This window comes from Taudactylus pleione, unplaced genomic scaffold (assembly GCF_031769625.1).
Source record: "Taudactylus pleione unplaced genomic scaffold, aTauple2 ptg000114l, whole genome shotgun sequence".
NCBI classification, from domain to species: Eukaryota; Metazoa; Chordata; class Amphibia; order Anura; family Myobatrachidae; genus Taudactylus; species Taudactylus pleione.
The window spans coordinates 14,474,838-14,497,461 of record NW_028284516.1 but is presented as its reverse complement, the minus strand read 5'-3'; the positions used below and the strand labels follow the sequence as shown (position 1 = coordinate 14,497,461).

General features: G+C 42.9%; 1 protein-coding gene across 2 annotated transcripts in view; it reads right to left on the bottom strand.

Moving 5' to 3' along the window:
* Positions 1-22,624, bottom strand: part of PAG1 (phosphoprotein membrane anchor with glycosphingolipid microdomains 1) — a 247,777-nt gene that overhangs the window by 154,153 nt on the left and 71,000 nt on the right. For both annotated transcript variants that reach the window (XM_088471548.1, XM_088471547.1), the window contains exon 2: positions 3,712-3,761. The gene's annotated coding sequence lies outside the window, so the exon portion shown is untranslated. The remainder of the gene's footprint in view (positions 1-3,711; positions 3,762-22,624) is intronic.

Genomic DNA, 22,624 nt, shown 5'->3' with positions numbered 1-22,624 from the left:
ACTATGGTAATATTTTATTTATTTATATATATATATATATATATATATATATATATATATATATATATATATATATATATATATATACATACATACACAAATATTATGTACATATATATACACACACACACACACACACACACACACACACACACACACAGCTTCATCTCAATACTGCTGGCTGCCCTACTGTGGAATATGGAGGCAGGAGAATAATGCTCTGGTGTTACTGCTTCAGTAACTGAGAATGTTTCAAAATAGAGAACAGAATACATGAAATAACATATTAGCAATTTTCAGAGGAAAACCTACTGCAGTCTGTAGGAGATATAGTACATAGATCATAAAGATTATACTACACCAGGACAATCGCCCAAAACATACAGCTATAGCCAGTGGCGGCTGCAGTGCAAAATTCAAAATTGGGTGCAGCTTCCAACCTCCCGGAAAAGTAGGCACTTGTCCCGGTAATTTTCCCTCCCCCCGCCCGCCGGATATATTAGAAAAATATATACCTGCAGCGGGGGCTGATGACTCAATTCGCGCTAAATAGAGTCATCGTGGCCCTGCCCCCAGCAACACAATGCTGAGATTACAGGCATTATGTTGCCTGGGGTGGGGCCACAATGATGCGATGGTGAGGTCATGCCCCCCGACACTCCCTCACAACTTTGCCAACCCCCAGCTGTGCCGAGCTGGCTGCCTCTCCCGGAAGAGGCAGCCAAATAGTCGGCAAACCTGATTTAAAATAACAGTTAAAAAAAGGAATGTAGGGGAATAGACCTAGACTTTCTGGGAAGCATCCTCTCTGCGTACATTTCAATAATGCCTGCATCACCTACAAGCATTAACACACAGTACCATGTTATACCTCTTTTCCACCAAAAACCCAGGTCCGACCTGGGTTTTTGGACATGGTTCCAACCCTGGTCAGACCCAGGTCAGACCCATTTACACTGCACCTTTGATCTGGGTTACTCCCAGGTCAGCCCTGTTCACACTGAATTCAGGTCTGCCCTGCTAAACCTGTGAGGTCATAAAAAGTGGGAGGTGACTGCTCCACAACCACTAATCCGCTCATTTTAGGCATGATCCAGGTCAGATAACCCGGGTTGCACCGTTTACACTGCACCATTACCTGGGTCCAACCCTGGTAGCTACCTGGGTTGGATTGCAGGGTCACTTGACCCAGGTTATTTTTCAGGGACCCTTTTACACTGAGCTGCGACCCGGGTAGACCCAGCAAAAACCCAGCTTTTTGCTCTGGTGTAAAAGGGGTATAATATAGAGCGTTCATTAAGTACATACAGTAGTACAAGATGCTGCAAAGAACCATTAAGAACATGCATTTAATTCTCTGTTAAAAAAGAACAAAAAATACAACGTTTTCTTTTCTCTTTTAACAGTTATTTCTCAATGTCTCTATGTACAGGGCCTTATTCTCAATATTGAATTAAGAATACAGCCTTCCCTTGCAATACTTTATTTCTGAATCCTGAAACGGTCAGTCTCCACTGCTGAGTATGGTGCCATCTACTTATTAGCCTAATGATTTCTCCAGGCAGTAATTCCAGCTGTGCCATCTGCAGGTTAAAGGGAGGTAGTGCAGAACATGGCACAAACTAGGAAGAGCATAATTCACAGGTTCTTAAGCTCAGTCCTCAGGACCCCAAACAGTGCATGTTTTCCTGGTCTCCTCACAGAATCTTAAGTGAAATAATTAGCTCCACCTGTGGATCTTTTAAAATGTGTCAGTGAGTAATGATTGCACCTGTGCACCTGCTGGGTGACCTGGAAAACGTGACCTGTGTGGGGTCCTGAGGACAGAGTTTGAGAACCACTGGCATAATCTATACCAATGTTTCCCAAACTCATTCCTCAGGGAACACTAAAAGATATTCATGAAAACTGCATCATTGTGTAATGGAAACTCTTCAAAAAAACCTGCACTTTGTTTCATCCCAATCCATTAAACATTAGGAATAGGGAATTTGCGAAATACCTCTGCACCAGGTCTAAGTTAAAGAGAATTTATTTGTGTATAGTAGCCCAATTGAACAATTGTAAGGTTCCATGTGTATTAATCTCTATGGGGGTGCTGCCAAAGACAGTGAGATATAAGACATACATGAAAAGAAAGACGGACAATCCTTTCTTTTCTTGTATGTTTCATCCCAATCCATCAAGTTAAAGACGAGCAATAACAAAAACAACATTTATTGACATCAAAGCAAATGATAGGTGTGGCACCATTCGCGCGGCTGGTAAAGGGTGGGGGGAGAGGTGCTTTGGGCCCGCGATCACTTGAATAGGATAGGCTACATAGCAGTCTGTGCACAGGGCACACAGTGACATTGGCGTGAGTGGTGGGTGAATAGGATAGGCTACATAGCAGTCGGTGCACAGGGCACACAGTGACATTGATGTGAGTGGTAGGTGAATAGGATAGGCTACATAGCAGTCGGTGCACAGGGCACACAGTGACATTGATGTGAGTGGTGGGTGAATAGGATAGGCTACATAGCAGTCTGTGCACAGGGCACACAGTGACATGGGTGTGAGTGGTGGGTGAATAGGAGAGGCTACATAGCAGTCTGTGCACAGGGCACACAATGACATTGGTGTGAGTGGTGGGTGAATAGGATAGGCTACATAGCAGTCTGTACACAGGGCACACAGTGACATTGATGTGAGTGGTAGGTGAATAGGATAGGCTACATAGCAGTCTGTGCACAGGGCATGCAGTGACATTGATGTGAGTGGTAGGTGAATAGGATAGGCTACATAGCAGTCTGTGCACAGGGCACACAGTGACATTGATGTGAGTGGTGGGTGAATAGGATAGGCTACATAGCAGTCTGTGCACAGGGCACACAGTGACATTGATGTGAGTGGTGGGTGAATAGGATAGGCTACATAGCAGTCGGTGCACAGGGCACACAGTGACATTGATGTGAGTGGTAGGTGAATAGGATAGGCTACATAGCAGTCTGTGCACAGGGCACACAGTGACATTGGTGTGAGTGGTGGGTGAATAGGAGAGGCTACATAGCAGTCTGTGCACAGGGCACACAGTGACATTGATGTGAGTGGTAGGTGAATAGGATAGGCTACATAGCAGTCTGTGCACAGGGCACACAGTGACATTGATGTGAGTGGTGGGTGAATAGGATAGGCTACATAGCAGTCTGTGCACAGGGCACACAGTGACATGGGTGTGAGTGGTGGGTGAATAGGAGAGGCTACATAGCAGTCTGTGCACAGGGCACACAGTGACATTGATGTGAGTGGTGGGTGAATAGGATAGGCTACATAGCAGTCTGTGCACAGGGCACGCAGTGACATTGATGTGAGTGGTAGGTGAATAGGATAGGCTACATAGAAGTCTGTTCACAGGGCACACAGTGACTTCGTGTGAGTGGTGGGTGAAGGCGCTGCTGCCACCAGTCTGTATAGCGCTGCTGGTGACGTGGGACACTCCAGTGACAGGGCAAAGCAATACAACTATAACACCTCAAATAAATAAAGCAATTTAATTGTGGGCGACGCCATAGGCAAAAGCGACTTAAAAATAATCTCAATATATTTGTTTTATTAAATATGTTGCATATAAATAAATATTTTGAGGATACACCATCTGGGTCGCATGTCCATATACAGAATAGATACTTTTCATAATAAGCACACACAGAATGAAAACAGTAATGTTACCTGAAATAGATGGTACTTGTAATATTTATGAAGGATTGGCAGGAGACCATCTGTAAAAGAAAGAAATAAGAAAATGTTGTAATGTGAACTTCTATTGTTATAATAAAAACATGTTTACGTTCGAAAAGCATTTAAATAATAAATTGTGGTAAAAGTATTATACAAACATTAGATAGAGAGACTTCTATGTGTTTAGGTCCATGATATTTTCCTTATACACACATCTTGTTAAAGATTCAATACTGTACATTAAAGCTTCATAGACCCCTTACTATACTAACAGACGCCTCTATTTAAATTGTTCCAAAAACATAAATTTTAACTAAATTCTCCCACCCCAACCAACTTAACGGATGCCAGCCGCCCAGTCTCTGAAGCAGCATTTTCCGATCAGGACCTTTGTCAGATTTTAACAGGACACAATTTGGCTCTAATGGTGATCAATTCTGCTGAATAGCGCAGCTCTCTGGCCAGGGAGCTCACACTTCTATTAATTGGGGGACGGTTTATTACAAATTTATTTTTCAAGTGGAATAATTCTTTCAAAAAGAGCAGAACTGGAGGAGACCCAGGGTCTGTATTCTACTCATATTTTCCGTTCATTGAATAGAAAGATTTAATAAAAAAATATAAGAGGCAGAACTGGGTAATGAGCTATAATGCTATATTTGGACTTTTGGTAACAGTTGGGAACCATTTAGTGCCTGGTTATCAAATTACCCCTGTTGTGTGTTTTAGTGATATCCTGCTTATCGTCAGTTCCAGAGAGCCCGTATTGGAGTGAAAGCCTCCAGGTCTCAGAGTATCTATATTGGATAACCAGCCAACCTTCCTAGATATGATACATTACATTAGCACTGATTAATATCCATCTGAGCCGATCACACAAACCTGCACATAAAGGATATTTTAAAGATGGGCATGTTCTAGGCTGGTCAATTAATGCAGGATCCTTGTACTTGGTGCTGCCTTTCATACATTATTACAGTATAAGGACTGAATGAAGAAGATTCTGCTGCACAAATGACCTTGTGGAATGTGTGCGATGTATCTGCTTCTTTCACAGCATTTTACTAGACTTGCAGAACAAAAAACAGTTTATCTTCCTCTATCTAGACATGAGTTTTCACCCCTGTACATTTCATCTTGGAAGCCGGTCTGAAGCTTTTATTTGCTGAAAATCATCATCATCATCATCATCTCTCAGGCGTTTGCAATTCCACTTCCAACTGTTCTTCACTGCAGCTTTATACACAAACTAGAAACACAATATTTGTAAATATCATTGTGTTTTATGGAAAGTCAAGTACTAGTCATGGTCTGATCGCAGGGAATAAATTTGATAATATTGTAAATCTGATGAATTTATTAATGAATGACCTTTTGGTAACCTAGGCGGTGATTTACATTTTCCAGAAGATCCTTTTCACTGGCATCCAACAGGGGCAAACAGGGGTTCTAAAGGGGGGCTTCCATATATGTGCTTCTGAAGAAAGTTTAACACAGCCCTGGTGAATTTCCCATGAACGAAACGCATTGGATGGCCTCACACACATCATTCCAAGTACTTCTAGAATCTGTCATTCACAGCCAGATCCGGGCCACCAGCATAGCCGTGTCCTTTCTGACTAGAGCCAGGAATGCAGTGACCGCTGAACTTGGCTGTTACATTATAGAGAAGCTGATTTTTATTATTTTACAAGGATTTATTAAAACAGTCTAATAAATGTGTCTTGTGTGTTATACAGGTTTTACACATGCAAAGCTCCTGCTGAAGGATCTGACTAGTATCTGAAGTGATTATATCTGCATACAGCACACAAGTTTTCCCTATATATTGATATTCAATAAACGTCTTTTGGAGTCTATGGGGTCAGATGAGCATTGATTTTCTATATAAAAGAACGCAGATTACCTGCTCTAACAATTCTTTTTTTTCTTTTAAACCATTTCTGGCATCACAAGTTCATATAGGCCAGGGTGAGCATGCCTTCCCAACAATTGCCGAGTTCAGCCAGACCTACACCCATAAATGTCATATTTAATATACGGTTATGCAGAAAATGATGGGCAGTTGTTTAAATGTACAAATACCATTCCAGAGGATTTAATCTAAAAAATTATGTAGTTTTGATCATTAAAGAGTTTCTATGGGGGTAACAAGCTTTTAACAGTCTCCAATTATGTCAAAACAAAAAGGAAGGAGGGGTCTCGGGGGAAAGAATTAAAAACCCCATTTATTCTAAAAAAGCAGTTTTAAGTTTTGGGAAGATCAGTTTTGGGGTTGACTGGCCATTATCTTTCTACGCTGTTCCCAGGCACAGACTATGTAAATAAAATGTAACTTAATATTCGGTTTCATACTACTTTATTTACAATCTCATGTTGGGGTGGTGGTGTTCAGAGGGGGAATTCACATTCACAATACCAGGCTGTGGGTTTTGAAGTGTGTGTAGAGCTGGGTAATAGCCGGGTGTCCCAATCCCCCCTACCCTCTGTATCATTTCAACCCAGAAGGGGATTGTGGGGTGGAAGCTTCGGAAGAAATCTTGGGTATAGATCCAGGTGTGAGGAACCACAGAAGGGCAAGTAATAAAATGAAGGAAGGTTGGACAAGAAAAATGGTGGACCAAGGATCCCATGTTTTAGAAAAAGATAAGTATGTATTTTGTAGAATGCTTGACATAAATTACATTTTATAAACATGCCAGATCCTGGGAAGGGTGGAGAGTAATGAGGGGACAGAAGGTTTTTTTTCCTAGTCTGCAGCCATGTGGCTGCTGATAAAATGTGGTTGATAGAGTGGTTTGGTGGCGAGAGGCTCCAGGGATCTCGGTTGGCAAGAGGAAAAGCCTAGATGAGAGAGTCACAATAATACCAGTGAGGGAGGTAATCAAGTTCCCAATATCCAACCAAAAAGAAGGCAGCTCGGGACATTGCCACCATATATGGAGAAATGCGCTTTCCAACATACAGTTCCTCCCACAGCAGTTGGGTACATTAGGATCCAGTTTGTGAAAACAGGTGGGAACATAGTATCACCTATACAGTAATTTGTATGCGTTTCTTTGATACGCATATTAATAGATCTAGCGGCTGCCCGGTTACGGATTTCCTCCCAGTCGTCATCATTGAGAGTATCCCCCCCCAGATCCAATTCCCAGGCAGATTCACAAGGGCACACCTTCTGCTTTTCTATAGGTCCTAGGACAGGCCTTTTATAAATAAAAGCACGTTTGATGACATTTAAAAGAACGTGCAGACTTCTAATACAATTGTGTTGACTTTTCAATACTCATCTAGCTACATTTTTGTTTTGTAGAGCTTGTTTTATCATATAAGAGGTGTAAAAACATTCACGTGACAAACCGAACCTGTGATAGTTGGTAAATAAGAAGTCAATATGATTCCATAACTTCATTTACAACATTTGCCCCATTTTTTGTTGAAACATCCTGATTTTCAGCAATCACATGCAACAGGACCTAGAGATTTTGGGGGGGGGAATGAACACTAAAATGGGGGTGGTGTGGGAAGATTTGATTTTTATATTTTTATACTGGAATGTTAGGGGGCACAGATCAGACTCACAGATATGAAAGGGCAATGTAATTTATTGTATTACAGTAAAGAGGAGTGTAGCGATCAGGAACAGAGAAGCGCTGGAGCGAGAACTATTTAAAAAACGTAACCCTGCCTTTATTTCCCATCACTAACCAAAGCTTTAAGTCATTTAAAAATGAAGAGTCTAATGTTTTACACCAAACCGCTGAGATGATCAAATGCACTATATTAAATTGCACTTTGGTTCTAGTACAATGATATACAGGCAAAGATACTTCTCTCTTGGCTGAATGCATTTGTCACATTTTTCACCGTTTAGTGGAGTTTGTAAAAGACAATGTATAACACATCTGCACAGAAAAGCACATTCACAGCGAGATTCTGCAAACGGTGCACAAACACCTAGCTATAGAAAGACATTAGGCTGAACAGGACAAGGGAAAATATACTGCTATGGATTTAGCTGCCACATACATGAGTTTCAAATAGATAGTCTTCGGCGAGAGTTCTTTATTTATTACTAAAAACCTGACATGTTTTCTAAAGTATTCACATCCGTATAAATGCAGGGAACAAACCATATGGCTTGATATACTGTATGGTGGGAAAAATTGGATAATAGAAAACAAAAGAATACGATACAAAGGGAAAGAATCCAAATAATCAACATGCAATACAATTTATTTATTCATTTTATGTCATACCTCCCAACATATGTGAATGCAAAGCTGGGACACCCCCCCCCCCTGCTGCGATGTAAATGTGTAGCCATGTAATGTAGCCGTGATGCTAGTGTGTAGCCATGTAATGCAGCCGTGATGCTAGTGTGTAGCCATGTAATGCAGCCGTGATGTAAGCGAGTAGCCATGTAATGCAGCTGTGATGTAAGCGAGTAGCCATGTAATGTAGCTATGATGTCAGTGTGTAGCCATGTAATGTAGCTATGATGCTAGTGTGCAGCCATGTAATGTAGCTGTGATGTCAGTGTGTAGCCATGTAATATAGCTGTGATGCTAGTGTGTAGCCATGTAATGTAGCTGTGATGCTACTGTGTAGCCATGTAATGTAGCTGTGATGCTAGTGTGTAGCCATGTAATGTAGCTGTGATGTCAGTGTGTAGCCATGTAATGCAGCTGTGATGTCAGTGTGCAGCCATGTAATGCAGCTGTGATGTCAGTGTGCAGCCATGTAATGTAGCTGTGATGTCAGTGTGTAGCCATGTAATATAGCTGTGATGCTAGTGTGTAGCCATGTAATGTAGCTATGATGCTAGTGTGTAGCCATGTAATGCAGCTGTGATGTCAGTGTGTAGCCATGTAATGCAGCTGTGATGTCAGTGTGCAGCCATGTAATGTAGCTGTGATGTCAGTGTGTAGCCATGTAATATAGCTGTGATGCTAGTGTGTAGCCATGTAATGTAGCTGTGATGTCAGTGTGTAGCCATGTAATTGAGGTATGATGTCAGTGTGTAGCCATGTAATTGAGGTATGATGTCAGTGTGTAGCCCTGCTGTGCAATGTAGCTGTGATGTCAGTGTGTAGCCATGTAATGCAGCTGTGATGTCAGTGTGTAGCCATGTAATGTAGCTGTGATGCTAGTGTGTAGCCATGTAATGTAGCTGTGATGTCAGTGTGTAGCCATGTAATGTAGCTATGATGCTAGTGTGTAGCCATGTAAAGTAGGTATGAGGTTAGTGTGTAGCCCTGTTGTGTAATGTAGCTGTGATGCTAGTGTGTAGCCATGAAATGTAGCTGTGATGTAAACGAGTAGCCATGTAATGTAGCTGTGATGTCAGTGTGCAGCCATGTAATGTAGCTGTGATGTAAGCGAGTAGCCATGTAATGTAGCTGTGATGTCAGTGTGTAGCCATGTAATTGAGGTATGATGTCAGTGTGTAGCCATGTAATTGAGGTATGATGTAAGTGTGTAGCCATGTAATTGAGGTATGATGTCAGTGTGTAGCCATGTAATTGAGGTATGATGTCAGTGTGCAGCCCTGCTGTGCAATGTAGCTGTGATGTCAGTGTGTAGCCATGTAATGCAGCTGTGATGTCAGTGTGTAGCCATGTAATGTAGCTGTGATGCTAGTGTGTAGCCATGTAATGTAGCTGTGATGTCAGTGTGTAGCCATGTAATGTAGCTGTGATGTCAGTGTGTAGCCATGTAATTGAGGTATGATGTCAGTGTGCAGCCATGTAATTGAGGTATGATGTCAGTGTGTAGCCATGTAATTGAGGTATGATGTCAGTGTGCAGCCATGTAATGTAGCTGTGATGCTACTGTGTAGCCATGTAATGTAGCTGGGATGTAAGCGAGTAGCCATGTAATGTAGCTGGGATGTAAGCGAGTAGCCATGTAATGTAGCTGTGATGTCAGTGTGTAGCCATGTAATGTAGCTGTGATGTAAGCGAGTAGCCATGTAATGTAGCTGTGATGTCAGTGTGTAGCCATGTAATGTAGCTGTGATGTCAGTGTGTAGCCATGTAATGTAGCTGTGATGTCAGTGTGTAGCCATGTAATGCAGCTGTGATGTCAGTGTGCAGCCATGTAATGTAGCTGTGATGTCAGTGTGTAGCCATGTAATATAGCTGTGATGCTAGTGTGTAGCCATGTAATGTAGCTATGATGCTAGTGTGTAGCCATGTAATGCAGCTGTGATGTCAGTGTGTAGCCATGTAATGTATCTGTGATGTCAGTGTGTAGCCATGTAATGTAGCTGTGATGTCAGTGTGTAGCCATGTAATGTAGCTGTGATGTCAGTGTGTAGCCATGTAATTGAGGTATGATGTCAGTGTGTAGCCATGTAATTGAGGTATGATGTCAGTGTGTAGCCATGTAATTGAGGTATGATGTCAGTGTGTAGCCATGTAATTGAGGTATGATGTCAGTGTGTAGCCATGTAATTGAGGTATGATGTCAGTGTGTAGCCCTGCTGTGCAATGTAGCTGTGATGTCAGTGTGTAGCCATGTAATGCAGCTGTGATGTCAGTGTGTAGCCATGTAATGTAGCTGTGATGCTAGTGTGTAGCCATGTAAAGTAGGTATGAGGTTAGTGTGTAGCCCTGTTTTGTAATGTAGCTGTGATGTCAGTGTGTAGCCATGTAATGTAGCTGTGATGTCAGTGTGTAGCCATGTAATGCAGCTGTGATGTAAGCGAGTAGCCATGTAATGTAGCTGTGATGTCAGTGTGCAGCCATGTAATGTAGCTGTGATGTCAGTGTGTAGCCATGTAATTGAGGTATGATGTCAGTGTGTAGCCATGTAATTGAGGTATGATGTCAGTGTGTAGCCATGTAACTGAGGTATGATGTCAGTGTGCAGCCCTGCTGTGCAATGTAGCTGTGATGTCAGTGTGTAGCCATGTAATGTAGCTGTGATGTCAGTGTGTAGCCATGTAATGTAGCTGTGATGTCAGTGTGTAGCCATGTAATGTAGCTGTGATGTCAGTGTGTAGCCATGTAATTGAGGTATGATGTCAGTGTGTAGCCATGTAATTGAGGTATGATGTCAGTGTGTAGCCATGTAATTGAGGTATGATGTCAGTGTGTAGCCATGTAATTGAGGTATGATGTCAGTGTGTAGCCCTGCTGTGCAATGTAGCTGTGATGTCAGTGTGTAGACATGTAATGCAGCTGTGATGTCAGTGTGTAGCCATGTAATGTAGCTGTGATGTAAGCGAGTAGCCATGTAATGTAGCTGTGATGTCAGTGTGCAGCCATGTAATGTAGCTGTGATGTCAGTGTGTAGCCATGTAATTGAGGTATGATGTCAGTGTGTAGCCATGTAATTGAGGTATGATGTCAGTGTGTAGCCATGTAATTGAGGTATGATGTCAGTGTGCAGCCCTGCTGTGCAATGTAGCTGTGATGTCAGTGTGTAGCCATGTAATGTAGCTGTGATGCTAGTGTGTAGCCATGTAAAGTAGGTATGAGGTTAGTGTGTAGCCCTGTTTTGTAATGTAGCTGTGATGCTAGTGTGTAGCCATGTAATGCAGCTGTGATGTAAGCGAGTAGCCATGTAATGTAGCTGTGATGTCAGTGTGCAGCTATGTAATGTAGCTGTGATGTCAGTGTGTAGCCATGTAATTGAGGTATGATGTCAGTGTGTAGCCATGTAACTGAGGTATGATGTCAGTGTGCAGCCCTGCTGTGCAATGTAGCTGTGATGTCAGTGTGTAGCCATGTAATGTAGCTGTGATGTCAGTGTGTAGCCATGTAATGTAGCTGTGATGCTACTGTGTAGCCATGTAATGTAGCTGTGATGCTACTGTGTAGCCATGTAATGTAGCTGTGATGCTAGTGTGTAGCCATGTAATTGAGGTATGATGTCAGTGTGTAGCCCTGCTGTGCAATGTAGCTGTGATGTCAGTGTGTAGCCATGTAATGTAGCTGTGATGTCAGTGTGTAGCCATGTAATGTATCTGTGATGTCAGTGTGTAGCCATGTAATGTAGCTGTGATGTCAGTGTGTAGCCATGTAATGCAGCTGTGATGTCAGTGTGCAGCCATGTAATGTAGCTGTGATGTCAGTGTGTAGCCATGTAATATAGCTGTGATGCTAGTGTGTAGCCATGTAATGTAGCTATGATGCTAGTGTGTAGCCATGTAATGCAGCTGTGATGTCAGTGTGTAGCCATGTAATGCAGCTGTGATGTCAGTGTGCAGCCATGTAATGTAGCTGTGATGCTAGTGTGTAGCCATGTAATGTAGCTGTGATGTCAGTGTGTAGCCATGTAATTGAGGTATGATGTCAGTGTGTAGCCATGTAATTGAGGTATGATGTCAGTGTGTAGCCATGTAATTGAGGTATGATGTCAGTGTGTAGCCATGTAATTGAGGTATGATGTCAGTGTGTAGCCCTGCTGTGCAATGTAGCTGTGATGTCAGTGTGTAGCCATGTAATGCAGCTGTGATGTCAGTGTGTAGCCATGTAATGTAGCTGTGATGCTAGTGTGTAGCCATGTAAAGTAGGTATGAGGTTAGTGTGTAGCCCTGTTTTGTAATGTAGCTGTGATGCTAGTGTGTAGCCATGTAATGCAGCTGTGATGTAAGCGAGTAGCCATGTAATGTAGCTGTGATGTCAGTGTGCAGCCATGTAATGTAGCTGTGATGTCAGTGTGTAGCCATGTAATTGAGGTATGATGTCAGTGTGTAGCCATGTAATTGAGGTATGATGTCAGTGTGTAGCCATGTAATTGAGGTATGATGTCAGTGTGTAGCCATGTAATTGAGGTATGATGTCAGTGTGTAGCCATGTAATTGAGGTATGATGTCAGTGTGTAGCCCTGCTGTGCAATGTAGCTGTGATGTCAGTGTGTAGCCAGTAATGTAGCTGTGATGTCAGTGTGTAGCCATGTAATGCAGCTGTGATGTCAGTGTGCAGCCATGTAATGTAGCTGTGATGTCAGTGTGTAGCCATGTAATGTAGCTGTGATGCTAGTGTGTAGCCATGTAAAGTAGGTATGAGGTTAGTGTGTAGCCCTGTTGTGTAATGTAGCTGTGATGTAAGAGAGTAGCCATGTAATGTAGTTGTGATGTCAGTGTGTAGCCATGTAATGCAGCTGTGATGTCAGTGTGTAGCCATGTAATGTAGCTGTGATGCTAGTGTGTAGCCATGTAATGTAGCTGTGATGTCAGTGTGTAGCCATGTAATTGAGGTATGATGTCAGTGTGTAGCCATGTAATTGAGGTATGATGTCAGTGTGTAGCCATGTAACTGAGGTTTGATGTCAGTGTGCAGCCCTGCTGTGCAATGTAGCTGTGATGTCAGTGTGTAGCCAGTAATGTAGCTATGATGTCAGTGTGTAGCCATGTAATGTAGCTATGATGCTAGTGTGCAGCCATGTAATGTAGCTGTGATGTCAGTGTGTAGCCATGTAATGTAGCTGTGATGCTAGTGTGTAGCCATGTAATGTAGCTGTGATGCTAGTGTGTAGCCATGTAATGTAGCTGTGATGCTACTGTGTAGCCATGTAATGTAGCTGTGATGTCAGTGTGTAGCCATGTAATGTAGCTGTGATGTAAGCGAGTAGCCATGTAATGTAGCTGTGATGTCAGTGTGTAGCCATGTAATATAGCTGTGATGCTAGTGTGTAGCCATGTAATGTAGCTGTGATGCTAGTGTGTAGCCATGTAATGTAGCTGTGATGCTACTGTGTAGCCATGTAATGTAGCTGTGATGCTACTGTGTAGCCATGTAATGTAGCTGTGATGTCAGTGTGTAGCCATGTAATGTAGCTGTGATGTAAGCGAGTAGCCATGTAATGTAGCTGTGATGTCAGTGTGCAGCCATGTAATGTAGCTGTGATGTCAGTGTGTAGCCATGTAATTGAGGTATGATGTCAGTGTGTAGCCATGTAATTGAGGTATGATGTCAGTGTGTAGCCATGTAATTGAGGTATGATGTCAGTGTGCAGCCCTGCTGTGCAATGTAGTTGTGATGTCAGTGTGTAGCCATGTAATGCAGCTGTGATGTCAGTGTGTAGCCATGTAATGTAGCTGTGATGCTAGTGTGTAGCCATGTAATGTAGCTGTGATGTCAGTGTGTAGCCATGTAATTGAGGTATGATGTCAGTGTGTAGCCATGTAATTGAGGTATGATGTCAGTGTGTAGCCATGTAATTGAGGTATGATGTCAGTGTGTAGCCATGTAATTGAGGTATGATGTCAGTGTGTAGCCATGTAATTGAGGTATGATGTCAGTGTGCAGCCCTGCTGTGCAATGTAGTTGTGATGTCAGTGTGTAGCCATGTAATGCAGCTGTGATGTCAGTGTGTAGCCATGTAATGTAGCTGTGATGTAAGCGAGTAGCCATGTAATGTAGCTGTGATGTCAGTGTGTAGCCATGTAATATAGCTGTGATGCTAGTGTGTAGCCATGTAATGTAGCTGTGATGCTAGTGTGTAGCCATGTAATGTAGCTGTGATGCTACTGTGTAGCCATGTAATGTAGCTGTGATGCTACTGTGTAGCCATGTAATGTAGCTGTGATGTAAGCGAGTAGCCATGTAATGCAGCTGTGATGTCAGTGTGTAGCCATGTAATGTAGCTGTGATGCTAGTGTGTAGCCATGTAATGTAGCTGTGATGTCAGTGTGTAGCCATGTAATTGAGGTATGATGTCAGTGTGTAGCCATGTAATTGAGGTATGATGTCAGTGTGTAGCCATGTAATTGAGGTATGATGTCAGTGTGTAGCCATGTAATTGAGGTATGATGTCAGTGTGCAGCCCTGCTGTGCAATGTAGTTGTGATGTCAGTGTGTAGCCATGTAATGCAGCTGTGATGTCAGTGTGTAGCCATGTAATGTAGCTGTGATGTCAGTGTGTAGCCATGTAATGTAGCTGTGATGTAAGCGAGTAGCCATGTAATGTAGCTGTGATGTCAGTGTGTAGCCATGTAATGTAGCTGTGATGTCAGTGTGTAGCCATGTATTGTAGCTGTGATGTCAGTGTGTAGCCATGTAATGTAGCTGTGATGTCAGTTTGTAGCCATGTAATGTAGCTGTGATGTCAGTGTGTAGCCATGTAATGTAGCTGTGATGCTAGTGTGTAGCCATGTAATGTAGCTGTGATGTCAGTGTGTAGCCATGTAATGTAGCTGTGATGCTAGTGTGTAGCCATGTAATGTAGCTGTGATGTCAGTTTGTAGCCATGTAATGTAGCTGTGATGTCAGTGTGTAGCCATGTAATGTAGCTGTGATGCTAGTGTGTAGCCATGTAATGTAGCTGTGATGTCAGTGTGTAGCCATGTAATGTAGCTGTGATGTCAGTGTGTAGCTATGTAATGTAGCCTTGATGTCAGTGTGTAGCCATGTAATTGAGGTATGATGTCAGTGTGTAGCCATGTAATTGAGGTATGATGTCAGTGTGTAGCCATGTAATTGAGGTATGATGTCAGTGTGTAGCCATGTAATTGAGGTGTGATGTCAGTGTGTAGCCAGTAATGTGGTTGCTACTTTAGTTCTCACCTGCCACTGCAGCACACACCCGAGTGGCAACAGATTTGCCCATAGATGGAGCTAGACATGCCCTCTGGGCGTGGCATGACACGTACCCTCAACATCGCACTACGATTCGACTCGGTCATTCTACTGCAAACTATAATTGTTTTTAAAAGTAGGCAAGTATGCACCAATGTAAACATGTAGGAACTTCAGCTTCCAATAGTAGAATAAGGAAGTAAAATAACCTAACATTACATACTCTGCAACCAAACAAAAAACAAAACAAAACAAAAAAAACGTACAAAACACTATTTTTAGGGATCAGGTAAAAAAAATAAAATAAAATCTATGCATCATATACAGTACTGCTGCTGCTATACCAGAGGTGAGTAACTGGTAGTCACCAAAGAAATTCCTCCTCTTTGGTCCTCAGATGCTGATGAGTAGACCGAGTCATATGCATTTCTGCCTTATCCAGAACAAAAAGTGAAGAACTCGCAATATTTTTAAACTGAATTTGCGTTAACATATCGTACACGAGGCTACTCTGAGCCATCCTTGCTAACTCTTCCCTCATCGTCAGGGAGACTCCCTGAAATAGTAGCAATCTCCCAGACTCCTTGAATAGTCTATCAATATCTCTGATTGCACATTACCCCCATTATGTAGCTGTTATATAAAATAAAAAAACAGAGCTATAAACATTTAAATGGGTACATTAGTATCATTTCCCTGCAATGGTTATTATAAGGCACAATGATCCCTATGGCTACATGCATTTCCTAAGAAGTAAGTGCGTTTTCATCAACACGTAGATCTTACTAACTGCTTTGGGGCTCATTTACATTCGGATATAAGTCAGATTAAGGACACGCCTCTCAGATGTAGCAGTACACGGTGTCGAAGTTGAATAATTGGCTGAGACAAGTTCAGTTTAAAATTTAATCGCGGCGACGCCATCTTGCAAATGGCCGCAAGACTCCATTTTGGAAATGAGATCGCAAGACACCATTTTTGTGGTCAGCGTCAATTCAAGTTATAACTCAGGAGCTAAGAACAGATGGCAATGTTTTTGTTAACCTACCAAGGGCAACTGGAAAAAACAGCTTTCTGAGTAAAAGTAAATAAGAAGAGACAATGGGTATTTTTACATACAAATTGGGAATCCCTGGATGCAGATAAAGTATAGATGTGGCAATTGTAATATAATATCTACACAATTGGATTTGTCTGAATCCTAGACAGAATGGCCCCAAATTCCACAGCTTGAGGTGGTAATACATTTGCACTTCACACAAGAGTCTGTGAGAACAAAAGAGGTTTTGTTTTCCTTTGAACACACAACAGGTGGGGGCCTGCTGACAGAGGGCATGTAGAACTGCAACCCTCAGCCATCCACACTGCTGGATGTTCACTTCGTATATAAGAAATTAAGCACTTAAATCTCACCCATTAATAACTAGCGTCCTTATATCAAACCCCGAATACTCACACACTACATATTCGCACACAAGGTTCCATTAGCATCAAATTGTATGATTCAAGTTGGTTAAGTTAGTTTAAATGCTAAGAAATAGAGGTTTTTGATATCTAAGGTATTATACATGATAAGCAAGGTGTGTTTGGTTTCGTTCTGATGCGTACGCTTTTTACAGAATCCCGGTGTTATCGGTGGAGAGATCGCATCATGCAAACTCAAGTTACGGATCGCAGAACTTACAAGCAACAAAATGTTTAGTTGATGGAATGTTACAGGAGGCGTTACCAGAAAGACTCCGGCTGTTAGAGGCAGGGAAAGTCTATTTGAAACAACCTGTTAAATGTGTCGTTACATATGCTTCTCCTCTGGGAACCAATGAGATCAGCAGGAAGTTCCCCCTTTGTTCTGTTTCAGTCTGGGGGGGAATAAATACATGTGTCCGAACACTGGTTTGCCAGTTCATGCTGAATTTTGGGTGAACTGAGGATATCTAGTCAGAAGTCTATCTCTGGGTCCAGAGGCGCAGCATATGTATAACCGTACTTGGGTCTGTATTATTTCCTTTTACGCCTAACTTGTGTATGTATAGATTGCGTGTAACTGACTGTACTTTTACCTGAATAATACTTGTGCGTTGGAACCACAGATTCCACTCCTGTCTTTATTTGCAGTCATACTGCGTACGCAATTAGCGTTGTGTTTAGAGGTTTATAGGCAGGTTTTGTCTTAGAGGTTCTAGGCAGGTGAATTTTAGAGGTTTATAGGCAGGAATGTATTAAAAGGTTTATTTACAAATTCAACAACGGCCACATTACCGCCACGCTCATAGGTGGTGCCTTCACACTTTCACAATCTCCCTGACATGCTTTTTCAAAAGTAGGCAAGCATGCGCTGAGCCTAATCACCCACATGTGAACATAACGAAGGGTTAACTTCTGGGGCAAATCGTGAGGGTGTGTTTTGAAGCCCTGTAAAAAAAAAAAATATATATATATATATATAAAATTTGGTGGTACGTCTTGGTGGTGGTGGTGCCACCATGGACATGTAAATGTTGCTATACTTAGGACGTAGGACCTGATTTAGACCCAGTCGATAAGTTGCGCACGCTCTGAGTGATTTTTGCCCGTCTGCGCATGCGTATAATTCGCAGTGCGCGTGCGCAAACCAGTCTTTGCAATCTGTTTTTGGTTGCTTGTAAGCCACTATCAGGTCGATACTTGGAGTGACAGATAGTGCCGTTTGTGGGTGGTAACAGGGGAAGGTGCTTGTAGACGGGGGAGTGGTGTTGCGGACGTAGGCATGTCAGGCCGCCGAAACGCTGTTTAAAGGGCGTGCATAATTAGCAAAGTAGCATCATTGTACACGTCACCTGCATGTATTTCAGCCAGCGCTGATTGCTGTGCTTGCGGCGGGTTTAGGCAACCTCAAGGGTTGCGATCAGCTCCGATGGCTCTCGATGTTCCCGATTAATCCTACATTACCCGGAGATGACGTGTGTTGCGAGTGGCAAGGGGGCGTCTTTATACACTTGCGAGCAAGTGAAAACCTTTCAGAGGCATTCATCATGCCTCATTAACAAAAGTATCACTGCCGAAAAGCTGCTCTTTTCGCTGAGTCAGCTTTACGGGGAAGTGATACTTTTCCCCATGCAGCTGAGGTGTCCATAAGGATTTTCTCAGTGCATCTGCCTCCCCCCCAACCACCCCTCTCTAAAAGGTGCCCACACACTGGTCGACTCGCAAAAGTTGCAATTTCATCAACGATTTATCTTGATCTCCCCGGACAACTCACCAGCACTCCTGGACAGACAATGGGCCTGATTCAGACCCACTCGCGAGCGGCTGTCCGCTCGCAAGTGGGTCGATGTTATGGACTGAGCATGCGCACGACGGAGGGAGCTCCGTCGTGCGCATGCGCCAGACGCGACGAGCGAAGGAAAGTCCTTCGCTCGTTGTGTCCGATCAAAGGGGGCGTGCTGTCAATGTTGATTGACAGCACGCCCCCTTTGGTGGGCGTGCCGGGGGCGTGCCTCCCTGACAGGGGCGTTCCCACGGGAACGCCTCCCGTCAAAAGCCGGTGTCAGTGGGAGCTGATGTCAGTGGGAGTGATTTTGGCTCTGATAGAGCCAAAATCACTCCGGAGCTTGCGGTTGAAAACCTCAACCGCAGGCTCCGGCTCGCAATTTCGATGGTCGCGATGGTAATGACCATCGCGGCCATCACAATGCACGCTCGTATAGCCTGTGGGTGGTGACCCACAGCTATACGAGCGTCCAGGAGGACGCTCCATGAAAATGGAGCCCGGCCCTCATTCAGAGCGTGCGCTCTGCTCAGAGCGTACGGCTCTGAATGAGGGCCAATATCTTGCTAAACTGTGCAATGTGACTAACAACCTATAGCACATCATTATTGATTTCCAATGCATCTTTAAGGAGATTGCCAGATCTTACCTGCAGTAGGTAAGATCTGAAGATACAACAAACGACCCACGGGACCGCTCATCGGATCGTTATCGTTCCTGGAAGCTGCACGATTTGAATCATGCTGATGCATCAATTTCAGGCAAATTGTGCTTAAAAACATCCAGTGTTTGGGCACCTTAAGTCTTTCACCCCAGACACCCCCCACTCAGAGTTGTAGCCCCCGGCTGCTGTATGTCCTCCCGCTCTCCCCACCACTTTTATTAACCACCTCCCCCTCTCCCTCGCGGCCGGTGTCCATCCCAGGCCCCCCACAACCGCTGCTTGTCTGTGTTACCCTCCCCCACTGCCAGGTGTCTGATCTAGAACCCCCTACCCCCACAGCCGCCGCTGTTGCTACTCAGTGTATCCACCTTCTCCCCACCCCAGATCCTTCTGCTGCACAAGCTGCCGTCTAAACGGCAGCTTGTGAAACTATCTGAAGCTGTTCACCCTTCTTTTAAGATTGGGTACAGTAACCCTCACAAGTTCCCAAAAAATTGCCTTTTCGGAACTTGATGATTTACATAATTCCTGCAAATTATTGGGGGAGTACTGTAACCAGGGGATATCAGTGATATCACCTGTGTTACATGCTTAATGAATGACCCTGAGCATTAATCTTTACAAAAGTAGAAGAAAATTTTAATTTTCACCCACTTTTGTAGAAATTATGGGATGTAGACCCCACAGTCCGCTGAAGGGAGAAAAAAGGTGAGCACACAATCTGGAGAGTTAAATAGTTGAATATTAGGCTGGGAACCCTACTGCATACTGTCTTAAATGGGTGTCCTAATAGTGCCACCTTTGTGTCTGATGCGGACACTGGTGCTTTGCCTCAGTGCAATTAGGGCACCCTAATCACAGGTTTCTCGCACATTTTTGCTTGCACCCTCGCACCCATTTTTGCTCCGCCTGAGCCTTTCGCGCTCAGGCGGAGCAACAATTGAATTGCTCCATCTGGCGCCTTAAAAATATAGAATCTCCCCTTTAGAGTAGTGAAAATATACTGAAAAATAATATATAAATGTGACGAATGTCACTACCTTGCATTTGTTATATTTGACTAATGAAAATGTTTTCAGAGTCATCCAGGGTATAGTTATTTTATAACAACCGTGCAACTCTCTCAACAGAAATAATTATAAGAAATATCTTAACTTGTGAAACTTTACAATATTCAGTTTACACTAGAATAGAGATATATATATATATATATATATATATATATATATATATATATATATCTCATGTCCATACAAGTTTTCTACCAGGTTTAAATCTGAACATGTTAATATTTTTGAGTGAAAGGCTTGAAAGTACATTCAACAATGAGTCAAAGGGAGAGAACATCATCATATGTTGTCTTCTAACCTGTGGTGTTTTCGCTGTTCCATGAATAAAAATAATAAAAAGTTCCCGTCTCCATGGAAATGAAGGCTTACTGTTAAAGCAAATAATAATCATTAGAGAGGAATGTGTATAAGCAAATGCTTGATCTGTTGAAAGATCTACATTCTTTGCTAATTACAGTATAAGATGACTACATGGGAAAATATACTCTATCATAGGTTTTATGCTTACATTGGGCCTGCAGTCATAAATGCTCCCGCATTAAACTGTATGCATTTTCCCGCTCCGCTCCCCCAATCATACACTTAGTTTGCTACTAACCAACATCATACATGCAAACTTACACATAATGCCGACATTGTCATAATGTCATCACCCAATTTTAGGGTTTGGGATAGGCTGCAATTAGAGTTGATAAGTGCATAGTATTGTCGAGGTGGCAATGTTAATATTATGAATGTAAACTTGTTGCATATCGACATTATGTACGTGTTGACATTCAGACCATGTCGCCATTCTAGTGTCAACTTAATATACCACACTCCCTGGATGCAGTATTTTTAATACAGGGTGTTTCACTTGCTATTGGCCCCAAAGCTTTTCTTACAACTTTTAAAGTAAATGACGTGATTTAGTGCAATGTGTGTCTATGAGAAACACAAGTAAAGCTGGGCATCCACTATACAATTATCTGTCAGATATCTGTCCAATCTGGCTGGTTGAAATGAAAATCTGGTAATGTATGCGATTAAATTACATATCGACCATTTGCTAACAAACACTGGAAAACAGACAAAAATGGACGTTCAGACAAATTGGTTAAAACACACGAATTTACCCAATTTGAACAATTGTTTTACGACAGTTTTCCATATGATCGTCTGGCATTTGCTCCCATACATTACCAGGTTTTCATTCCAACCAGCCAGATTGGACAGATATCTGACAGATAATTGTGTAGTGGATGCCCATCTTAAGTCATAGCAATTGTTGAAAGTGTTCTCAATTAGCATCTAGGCCAGCTGTTCACACATGCATGAAGTGTAGGCCAGCTGTTCACCCCCCTAGTCAACGGTGCAGTAAAAAGTCCAATAGGGGAGCCACACCAACTGCCAGTGAGGATATAACCAGTGAGGGTGGCAGTTGGTGTGGTTCCCCTAGTTGAATTTTGTACTGCATTGCAGCTGCACCTCTGGAGCTGCCACTGCTAGTCAGTAGGTATTCCTGCTTCTGACAGTGCTGTTGTGTACTGAGGCGTCCACATTCATCTTGTCTGTGTGTTATGTGCCGATACGAACCTTTATCGACCAGTGCGCCTGGACAATAAATACGCGTTGTTCAGCTGTGTACCAGTTCATATCGGCACATAACACACAGAGAGGAGGTGGGGCTGTGTCAAATTTCACTAAATTACTTCAATTACTTTAAAAGTTATAAGAAAAACTTTGGGGCCAATAGTGAGTGAAACACCCTGTATTATAGGTTTCCCCAGAATAGTATACAAATGGTATTGTGACAAGGTCACGGGCATCATAGTGGAAGGCAGATATATTTGCCCTAGAGATTCCTAACCTATGTATTTTAAACCTTAGGAAGATGTTTGTGTTAGGAGTTTTTGGGGCTGTTGGCTTCACAGGAGGCTAATTAGGGCTTTCAGCTGTGTGGCTGTGTTTTAAGACTGTCAGGCTGATCATTATGGAGACACACTACCTGGGGAAAGGAGCTATGGTGTCTCTATTACCTCTTTTCCACCAAAAACCCAGGTCCAACCTGGGTTTTTGGACATGGTTCCAACCCTGGTCAGACCCATTTACACTGCACCTTTGATCTGGGTTACTCCCAGGTCAGCCCTGTTCACACTGAACTCAGGTCTGCCCTGCTAAACCTGTGAGGTCATAAAAAGTGGGAGGTGAATGCTCCACAACCACCAATCAGCTAATTTTAGGCATGATCCAGATCAGATAACCTGGGTTGCACCGTTTACACTGCATCATTACCTGGGTCCATCCTGGGTCCAACCCTGGTAGCTACCTGGGTTGGATTGCAGGGTCACTTGACCCAGGTTATTTTTCAGGGACCCTTTTACACTGAGCTGCGACCCGGGTAGTCCCAGCA